Source organism: Suricata suricatta, chromosome 5 (genome assembly GCF_006229205.1).
Source record: "Suricata suricatta isolate VVHF042 chromosome 5, meerkat_22Aug2017_6uvM2_HiC, whole genome shotgun sequence".
Classification (NCBI taxonomy): domain Eukaryota; kingdom Metazoa; phylum Chordata; class Mammalia; order Carnivora; family Herpestidae; genus Suricata; species Suricata suricatta.
Genome location: NC_043704.1, coordinates 89,447,188 through 89,458,729, shown reverse-complemented (window position 1 = coordinate 89,458,729; position 11,542 = coordinate 89,447,188). Strand labels below are relative to the sequence as shown.

General features: G+C 35.8%; 1 pseudogene; it reads right to left on the bottom strand.

Moving 5' to 3' along the window:
- Positions 1–9,227: 9,227 nt before the first annotated feature.
- On the bottom strand, positions 9,228–9,472 carry LOC115291202 (annotated as a pseudogene).
- Positions 9,473–11,542: the final 2,070 nt, after the last annotated feature.

Here is an 11,542-nt window from a genome sequence, read left to right as displayed (position 1 = left end):
GGGGCAGAGAGAGGCAGAGACACAGAATCCGAAGCAGGCTCCAGGTTCTGAGCCTGACCCGGGGCTTGAACTCACAAACTGCGAGATCATGACCTGGGCTAAAGTCGGACGCTTAACCAACTGAGCACCCAGGTGTATAAAAGAAGACTTTCTAAATGTGACAGCTGTCAACAGAAAGACATCTGCTCCTTGGATATTGTTCAAACACAGATGACTGAATGGATGTTTTAGTTTAGGCATTGGTTGTTTGATTATAGTAGGTTGCTCTTAACATTTATTCTGATGCCAAAAGTCTACAATAAATTGTTGAACTCTATGTAGTTCATCAACAGTGCAGGGAAGTTTGGGGGCAGGACACTCGATATGCTGCAATATGCATAATCAAGCTAAATTGCCTGTTAGAGATTTTCCTACCATACAGAGTACAGAAAATAAACCCAAAAAAAGAATTTTTGGAACAGCAATTGGTTAGCTAGTTTATTTATCAAAATTTAGGGTAAGTAGTTAAAGAATGGTAGAAATCAGTGCAAGGAATGACTTTCTGAAGATGATATTAGTTATCTATTACTGCATGAAAAGTTTCCCATGGATTTATTGGAAATTACCACAGTTAATGTGGTTTAAAACAATAAACATTTGTTATCTCACCATTTATGTGATTTAAAAAATTTGTGAGTGGCTTAGCTAATTGATTCTTATGAAATTTTAGTCAAAATGGCATCTGAGCTGCAGTCATCTGCAGGCTCAACTGAGGCTGAATCAGATACTTACTGAATGACTCACACATGTGGCTATTGGCAAGAGGTTTCATTTCTTAGCCTGACTGCTGGCAGGAGGCATCAGTTCTTTTTGTGGCTGTCTCCATAGGCCTGATTGAATATCCTCTGGCTCTTAAATTTTCCCAGAAGAGCAATCTAAGAGAGAGATCAAGGAAGAAACCATCGTGATTTTTATGACTTGGTCTCAGAAGTCATACATGGTGACTTCTGCCATATTAAATTTTTTGAAGTTGAGTCACTAAGCCCAGCACATTCTCAAAGGAACAGTAGAGGATATTCTCCACTAATTCTGATAAGAAATGACAATATTTCTTTCTGTTTTTGAGTTTATTTACTTATTTTGGGAGATAGTTAGGGAGAGGCTGAGAGAGGGAGCAACAGAATCCCAAGCAGGAGACAGGGCTTGAATTCATGATCCGTGAGATTGTGACCTGAGCCAAGATCAAGAGCTGGATACAGTTAACTGACTGAGCAACCCAGGAACCCTCAAAATGGTAACATTTCTACTTATAGCTCCTATGATGGTACCACAGTTCAATATCAGAAACACAGTCTATAATTAAACTGTCTACCAGTGTTGATAGCATCCAATTCTGTAGTAGGTTAAAAGACAGAAATAAAAATTTACAAGAAATAAAAGTGTGAGGAGAACAATTTTTAATAAATGCAGCTGACTCTTTTCTTGTGTTAATTGTGTGTTGTCCTTACTTGTATTTTAGGTGAGAAAGAGATTTAACATCTGTTTTCTTCTTTAGGTATACTTAAAGGTCTGCATGAAGCTTGTCATGAAAACTTAAAGAAGATAGTCAGTTATAATTTAAGACTCAAGTATAATGAAAATTAGAGAAATTACAATTAAGAAAATCACTTCAAGTCACTATGGAGCCTATTCCTGATGACTATGTAACTGGTGTAACCTCTGGATTTGCTATTTATTTTTCCAGGTTATTGCAGGAGGTCTGCAACATTAGGGAAACCTGAATGAAATTGCTGAATCAGTTATGCTGCTTTAGTAGCACATCTAGTGAGTTGAAAAACTGCCAAATAACTTTAGTTCCTACGGAAAACCACAAATATTCAATTTGGATGAGTCTTTGCAGTCTTTGGACTTAGTCTTTACAAACTAAGTTGGAGGATTTAGATCATTCCCTGATATTTCAGACCAGAAAAGAAAATAAAACAGATTTTTCACCTGAGCTATTCAGATAATGTAAACCAAGGGGAATGTTTTCTCTTAAATTTACTGGATACTTTCTTTCATCCTCTATTTCAGTTCAGGTTAATTCAACTAGTATCTCTCTGTTGTATAGGCATTTCACTAGACATTGTTGAGATATGGAAGTAAGTAAGACACAGTCTTTGCCCAGGAAAATATGGGATCAGGGATGGAGTGAGAATGGCTACCATGTGTTGGATGCATACTACCTATCTGTAGTTCTGTTAGTGACCTTTTTTGTCTTCTTACAATAATTTCTGCCACCTCTTAAAAGTCTTTAAGTATTATTTTGCCTTTTCTAGAGCATAAATTGGAGATTGTAACTGAATAAAGAATGCTGCATATCTTATAAGTAAGATTAGATTAGATAAGTGAGATTGGATTAGAATTCAAATCACTCAGATTCCAGACTGAGAATAAGTAATTATCCACTGGTGAACAAATGAATCATATGAGAATGCATCTATAGTAGTAAACATTCATTGGACAGATATTCAATTAGAATTCATAATCTCAGCTCTCCTAACTTAAAGAATTTATTAACAACATGGGTAATATATAATCATTTTATGACAGTACCATTACTATCATTTATTTTAATGATACACTTCCTATACAAGTATCCCAGAATTATACATAATTCCCTGACCATGAGGCATATTTTATCTACATTCCCACTTTATTTACAATCCACATGAATACTGAACACTGTAACAAATGAAATCAGTTAGTTTAGATAAGTAAAATTTAGAGAGTTTAAATAGGGTTTGGGGGTCAAATGACAAATTCTAAAGACTCCTATCTGAGGTATGTACAAAAATATTTCGATCAACTAATAAATGCATATGAAGGAGTGGGCCAAACAGATCTAACCACATCTTATCCTCTGCCCTGGGATAAACTTGTATAGTGTTGGGCAATCAGTTCTAAGTCAATTAGTTCTAGAAGCCCAATATAAATGATTATTTGGTTTTGAACTCCTTAAGTTTTAATTGATTAGGTTTTATCATGAAATCAAGTCATTATAAAGAATCACTGCTATAAAATAATAGAAATATAGATAAAGCAGTTTTCTGACCTTTTCAAAATATTCTTGATCCAAATATGAATAATTTATCTCATCACGGTTACCAATAAAATTATTTATGCAACCCACATATATAAGGATGACTCTTCTTGTAGTCTATGACTCAGAGACTTGCATGTTGCAATTAATACCAACTCTTGAATTGTTTTATTGTTCTCCTCATCTCCAAAAAGCTCTGGGTATAGATTAAGCCTATTTCTTTGTATGTGTATCTTTATTACATAAAGAAAATCAGTCACTGCAAGATTCCCTAAAAAGTCTGCTGTCCTGAAGATATAGAACAGTTTTGATGGAAACAATGTTTTTATTCTCAAAAACTTTAGTAGGAAACAAATAGCGCCAGTGTAGCAACTATGTATAACATAAGCATAAAAATAATACTGAACCAAGGCACTGTAAAACATTAACAGTATAGGTTTACACAACATACTGTAGTATAAATTATGACTTTGGCGGTATAGATCTTCCATATCTATTTTCTATGTGGCATTCTGGGACTTCCAGGCGTTCATCGGAGCTCAGCTCTGCTGTTTCCATAGTGCTCAAATTATCTGTAGGTACATAGCTGCCCACCTAGAATGCATTCTGTAGTTTCACCTGAAGTTAGATGTCACTATGTAATGAAACTCAGTAAGAGGATATGAGTGAGTATGTCATGTGCCCCCTTGGATCAGGGCCTTTAGACGGAAGATACTTTTATCACATACTATCTTTCCCCTTCCTCTTGGTATATATATTTGAGGCAGTGTCTCATCTTCTGCCATGAACAAGAAGAAAATACTGCAGGAAAAACTGGAGCAAAATTGACAGAAACCTGGCTTTCTGACAAAGTGAAACAGGCCTTTCTCATAAAGACTGCACAGAAAAGAGAGGGGGGGAAAGTATTTTTTATAGTCCCCATACTTTTGGATTTCTATTACAGTAGCTTGGCTGTTACCCTCTTTAAGCTCTGGTTTCCTCATCAACTAAGGATACAGGACTATAGTCTCTAAACTCACATCCAAAACTAATATTCTATGAGACTGACTATAAAGCCTGAAGAAGTTCCATATTAATGAAGCAATTGTTATACAAATATGGAAAGTAGTTACACATTTTAAAGAGCCAATGTAGATAAACATTAATATGGTGTTGACAGACTCTAATCCCTTTACATTCTTCCATTGAACAGAAAAAAATTGCTGTAGAGATTCCACAAGGGGAAGGCTTCAAAATATTACTGATCACTAACCTAGAGAAAAAAAAATTGAACATGCATTGCTATGTAGAACTGATTGGAGAGGATTACAGAAATAAGAGTGAAGAGTTTATGTAATAATTCAAGAACAAGAAGTTCCTGGACCATCAGGAAGATAAAAGTGGATCAGAAGTGACGTGACTCATGCTGTTGGCCCTGACAACCCATAAAGGTACTGCAATCATGATACTTATTGCTAATTATGTGACCTTGGGCAAATGACTCCACCTTCCCAAAGCTCAGCTCTCTTGTTGTAAAATGGGTGTGAAAACAGAACCTACCTCAGAATATTGTTGTGAGAATTTTTAAAAGGTAAAGTACTAAAGTGCCTGGCAATAGTAAAAGTTTAATAAATTATAGCTATCTTTGTTATATAAAAATATCATTATTAGTTATAGTATGAATATTATTATATTATTATAAGTTACCAAGGATATTGTGTGCTCAAACATTGTAGAATGCAAACACCAAGGGAAAGAAGATGAACTAGGGGCGCCTGGGTGGCTCAGTTGGATAAGCAGCTGGCTTTGGCTCAGGTCATGATCTCACAGTTCGTGGGTTCGAGCCCCACATTGGGCTCTGTGCTGACTGCTAGCTCAGAGCCTGGAGTCTGCTTCAGATTCTGTGTCTTCCTCTTTCTCTGACCTTACCCTGATCACGCTGTCTCTCTCTGTCTCTCAAAAATAAATAAAAACATTAAAAAATTAAAAAAAAAAGATTTCCTTCCTTAAAAAAAAAAAAGAAAGAAAAAGAAGTGAACTATTTTCAAAGATTTTCACTTGTCTTGGTATAACAAGACTCAAATATGGAAAACTAATTCATAATTAAGTAATAGATTATATGCTACTTCATATACATGCAGTAAGTATTCAAAAAGAGAGGGCAGTGTGAAAGAAATGTCGTAGACTTTGTGGGGAAAATAACGTAGGAAGCCTGTGCTAAGGATAATGGTGGCTTGAGCTTACTGTGTGTTGGATACTATTCTAAGTGATTTTTACTCTTGGCTTCTTAATCCTCATAATAGTCTTGTGTGTATGCACCTTCATTATCTCTATCTTATACAAAAGGAAATTGAGGGATAGAGAGTTCAAGTAACTTGACCAAAGCTACTGATGAAAGCTGTACCAGAACAGGCAAACCAAAATGGCGGCCAGATCGCCAAAGCAAAAGTGACACTGAGTTCTCAGAAAAGATAAACTAATGAATGAAAAAATTATGCCATTTTAAGTGTGGAATGAAATAAAGAAAGTCAAGGAATAAGTGTTTGTGTATTATTTATCTCTGAATCAAAGGAAACAGATCTTTTAGAGATAGTGACTGAAATAATTTGCATGCCCGCTTACTAAATGCTATATTGCAAAATGATATTTTAATATGAAGGTTATAGAAGCGTTGACTTTATATCATAATCATTAGCCAGTGTTGTTTGTTTCTGTACTTGTATTAATTTAAGTCTACTCCTTCGCAGACTAATACTAAGGGAAATGTAGTTAACTCAGAGTTCTGAGTATGTCGTACTCCCAGGGGTTTTCTGAAAACGCCCTTCTTCTCAGAGACCTTCTGAATGTGTAAAAAGAATCAGGACAGGAAACTGATAAGCAAGCTTTCTACACTTTAATAGAAATGACATTAAAATATTTCCTTCTTTTCAGTTCATTTTAAAAGAAGTTTTTTTACATGAATAGCATGAACTGAAAAATGCAAACATTTTATTTGAAGAAGAATTGATAAGTGCAAAAAATATTACACAAGTTTGAGGTGAAGTTTCTGGTTGTATTATAGAATCCTGGCAAAAAAGGTCACTTTACTTTTAACTCAAGTTAATTTTATAAATCAAATAGACCTAAAAAAAAGAAATAGCATCTGTGTCATTTTTAGGCAATAGTTTTACAGCTGAATATTTAAACGGTGAGGCTTGGCATCCATAGAAGAGTTTAAATATCAACACTGTTCTTTAAAAAGCTGACCAAATGACAGGGTGCTGTAACAATCCTGATAACTTTTCATATAAGAAACATTCTGAAAGAGGGCTATGTCCTTTTTTGCCCTTTATGTACTACATAATATGCTGAAATGTTTATCTTGATTAAAAACTTTCTCAAATAATGAGTCTCTTTAGTGGAAAGATGTAAATTGGTATTTGGTAACTAGATTTAAAAGAGACATTTTAAAAGTAATTTTGGTTATGTCAACATGATGAAAGACTTCCTTTATTTTATAAATACAGACCAGAGTATTCAATCATATTTTCACAGTAGAACTTAGTGTATATTAGCAAACCTCTGTTAAATTAAAATAACAACTAAATGTTGAAGATGTCAAAACTAACAATGCTCATATTCTTACTGGATTAATTTCATAAATATCAAACTGAGACATCAGCATTCATCAGTTTCTTATAATTTAAATGAATGAAAAATCTCTAGTTCATCTTTATTCGTTATTGCATTTACATTGTCATGTGAGTTTTGTTGCCATCACTCCGTTATTGACAAATAAACCTGTGTTTTCAATGGAGATGCATTTATTCACTTAGGAATTGGTTAGGCTCTAAACCACAGAGCTGAACAAGAGGATCAGTGATACTTCCTGAAATGAAGTTTCCAATATACTGTGAAAAGTTATTTTGACAACAATAATCTTGAAAATCAGCAATTAAAAAGGACTGAATATGTCATAATGGTGTATTTTGGAAGGCTGTTATAGAAATATTCTTATGTAGCTTTCATATCTATACTTCCAAAGGTTTAATTGGAAACTGTAATTGGGATTTTTTATTTCTTTGTATTTATTTTTTAATTTTAGGATCAGAGAATTGGAGTTTTTAATCTTCTACTTTCCTTTTATGTAAATCTTCTGATTTCCTTTTATGTAAAGTGCCTGAATACAAAGGTGCCTGGATAGACAGAGTGTTCTGAAGGGGGATATATTAGAGTTCAGTCCAGAATCCTTTATACTTATTGAGATTTATGAAATGCACATATAAATCCTTATTTCTCATAACCAAGAGTAAAGAACTCAAAAAGTCTTTAGCACTTACCAAAAATGTCAATCACATGCTTTACTGCTTATAGAGATGTTACTATCCACATTATTCCAAATAATGGAAAAAATATAAATAAGCTGAAAAATGGAGTAAATTTCAACAAATTCTAGGTTGTTCTATTCTAAACGATATGCACTTTTCTTTAAAATGTTCATTTAGAAAATTAAATTGAATCCAGATGTCTGGTACTTCAAAAAGAATGTCTATTTCCTCTTCCAGATATACCGCTTAAGAAGATTTACTTTATTCATAGAAAAAGTTGATTGATTCACTCTCTGCAGAAAAGATGGGATGGTTGGTTGATGCCTATCAGGACACAAGAAATGCAGAGGAGATTTTAAGAGTGGGAAGGGAAAATACTTGCCTTGGGGTTCCTTTGATGACTTACAAAGTTAGTGCCAAAACCTCTATACAGAATTTGCTTGACTTTCCCTGTTCCAGGCATATTTCTGTTTCAATTTTCTTGTTGCCCCATCTTTCCATGGTTCTGTCTGTTATCTACACACAGCAATCCTGAAATTTAATGACCTTTATCATTCTCCGATTAATTATGTGAGGTGAGACTCTAACTCAATTAGCATATATCATGTGGAGAGTGCTTTATGTATTTCAAACACTGCTAACACTCTCCTGTTCCAAGTTGATTCATAGCAGAGCAGTCAGCGAGTCTTAAGGACAGTTCTCCTGAGATCTGTCTTTTTCCTCTCTCTTTTTTTTAGTCAAAAAATTATTTGACTCCCTTACTCAAAACTACACAACCATACTTTATTTACTTCTAATGGCTGCTTTCCTCTAAAGATTCAGAAGGTTTCCTTGGTGTGTGTTTGTTTGTGTGATGTGTGTGTGTGAGTTTGGTTATTGTTTGGTCTTTCTGGATTTGGGGAAGATATGTAAGTTATTGAAGAATTAATGTACTTTTCTCCCTAACCTGATCATAAACATTTTTTAACTGATTTAAATAAGTAAATGCATTTCATGTATAAGTAAAAATATTAAACTTTAAAAATCCTGAAATATAAAATATTAGAAATCAATGGAAATCCATTGAAGATAAGATTAAATACTCAACATATACTTAATGAGATAAAAAGACAGAGAAAAATCTAATTCTAGTGGCATTGCATTCTGCAGTTGTTAAATAATCATGATATAATGACACCTTTGCCAAAGAGCTCACCGCCTATAGTCACAGAAAATTTTAAATGTATTCCTGTATTAGTAACATAGGTTTTAATGAATCATAATTGTTTCAAGTTATAAATGATTCAAAATAAATTTTAATTACAACTTAAAACTTAATCCCTTCCAAATTTCTTTTTTTTTCCACAGAAAGCAGAAAAATAATTTATTTCAGTAGATGGAAGAAATAAGAAAGTTGTCCTGAAAACATACTTTGGTGTAATTCTGTTGAGACAGATATTCCCTCTTAACACGCTGTCCTACTGACTACCCTGCTGGACTCCCCTTGTCTTGTGGCAGTTTTTAAACACTTCACGAGTTCCCATGTTGTGGCCAGGCAGGATTCATCTTCAAATCCACAGGTTCCAAGGAGAGAGCAATGTATTTCTCAGAAGAATAGCACCTTATCTCACAGAAGAGTGCATAAATATCTTACACAGTCAGCAGAGTTTAGGTTAAGTAGGCACATAATTCATCAAAGTGTGGAAAAGGTGACAGGAAAAAAAATACTGTGTTGTAGGATAAGATATCCAAATGTGGTATGAATGTTTAAGGCAGCTGATGGCCAACATAAGCAAGTCAAAGAAGGCGAAGGCGGTCTGAGAGTTTGGAGTTGATTTTGCATCTGGAGGAATTTTTTCTTGGCCTCAGTGACTGAGCACTGAGAGAATGGGTCTTCCTTCTCAAGCCCAGTGATACTTGAGGTATCAGATGGTTTCATTTTTTATTTGTGGTCCAAAGAGAGGGTTGGGTTGGGCCAGGATTGCAATCAGCCTAAAGAGACAGCAGCACACTGAACATGCTCCAGCATGGGGATGATAACTCCCCCACTGGAACCCTTAGGGATGAACTGGGGCACCAAGAAACTGAGGAAGCCCCAGAACACATTCCTCACGAAGAGAGGCACCAAGAGGCCATTACAGGCCATGGTTGCTGCAGGAGCTACTGGTCCCTGCTTAGCAGTCTCACTGCGGTTCCACCTGGCACCAGCCCCCCACCAAATTTCTTACTTAAATAAAACTAAATGCATCACTCATTCTTGAAAGAAATTTTGAAAAGTACATATATAGAGAAGGCAAAAACATTTTTTAGATTTAGAATTATTATTTCTAACTTGTTTTTCTCGGTAAAGATACTTTTCTGTACATGGATCTTAGTAGGGTGTGTTATATAACTCCAAAGGGTGATATTCAAATGCCATTCATACCGAGTATCATGTGAATGGTAACCTTGTGGTTGAACATTGTAGAGGCCTTGATGTCTCTACCCTGACCTTGTCTGGTTATTTTGAGGTTGGCAGGTACAGAATCTGCTGTGTCATATAGTATGACTTTAGGTATGTATTAATATGACTGCCAGAGCTAGCTACATCATTTCTAGGGCCCACTGGAAAATAAAACTGCAGTGTTCCGTGTCAAAAAAAACCACAACGAAACAAGAAGAAAAGTTTTTCCTTTCTTCCACTGTTTCTCTACTTATCTGTCATGGTATTTTGTTGTTTTTGGTTTTGGTTTTGGTTTTTTGTTGTTGTTGTTGTTGTTGTTGTTATTTAAATTTTTCTATTTAATATTAGACTCCTCCAGGCACAGAAAAACTCAGCAGTACAGACCCTTATAGGTACTTAGGGTCTGCACCAGATTTCAGTCTTCTTTGTTTCTGTCCCAACCTTCTGCCAAGAGTGGATGGTGGCAGGAGCTGGTGGGCAGGAGCCCGAAGCAGGTGGCCAAGAACTCACTCCAGGGAGGTGCTAAGAGGTGAGAATTGCACATGAGCTGCACCTCCCTGGGTCACCCTCTGTCATAGCACTGGACTTCACCAAAATACACAAGATTAAAGATTATATTTTTAAGAATTTTAAGACACAACCTCAGAGCATTAAACCCCAAGAGGAGCATCCATATTGTTCTTCTTCTTCTTTTTTAATGTTTTTTATTTATTTTTGGGGGGGGGAGGTGGGAGGGGCAGAGAAGAAGAGAAAATCCCAAGCAGGCTCTGCATTGTCAGCTTGGAGCCCCATGTGGGGCTCGATCCTTCTAACTGTGGGATCATGACCTGTCCCAAATTCAAGTTTAGACACTTTACTGACTGAGCCACCCAAGAGCCCCAGAGAAGCATCCTTTTGAGGGCAAGGTCCTGTGCTACCACACTGGTGAGCATCCATGAAACAGACCTTGATCACTACATAATTTATCAACCAAACCAGGACAATTTTGACAATGAAAGGGACAGAACTATAACTTTGCTGAGACAAGAACTGTTAACCAACCTGATTTGTGGCAAACTGTGGTTAATGATCACCCTACATAAAATACAACTTAAAAATATAAATTCCTAGGCACCAATGAATGTTGGTCTAGGAATAGAGGTGGCTTAAATACAATGATTCCTGTTCCATTTCTGTATTTCTCTCATCCTTCTGCTCCCCTTCAGTCTTTTCATCCTAAAACAATTACAATTATGATAATTACAACAGTTCCAGTCACTCATCTTGTTAAAACAATATCCAGAAGATGAACAAAGTTCTCTGCAACACCCACCCTAGGTACTTTCAGAACACAAAAGGTCATTCTAGAAACCACAGAAAACCTCTCCTTGAGCTGCATTGACTTGAATGAAATCACATGTTTATTTCTGAACCAATTACTATCAAAAGAGACTGAAATGATTTCTTTTATTTTTTTAATGTTCATTTATTTTTGAGCTAGACAGAGACAGAGCACAAGCAAGGGAGGGGCAGAGGAGAGGGAGACACAGAATCTGACAGGCTCCAGGCCCTGAACTGTCAGCACAGAGCCCAATGTGGGGCTTGAACTCACAAACCATACAAAGCATAAGATTATGACCTGAGTCAAAGCGGAAGCTTAACCAACTGAGCCACCCAGGTGCCCCGAGAGACTGAATTAATTTTAAGCATATTAGACCCACCCATAGAGATGGGAGTGGGGCCACTAATGGGCTCCCATTAAAAGTGTGGATTTCAAAGAAAACAAGTTTTATT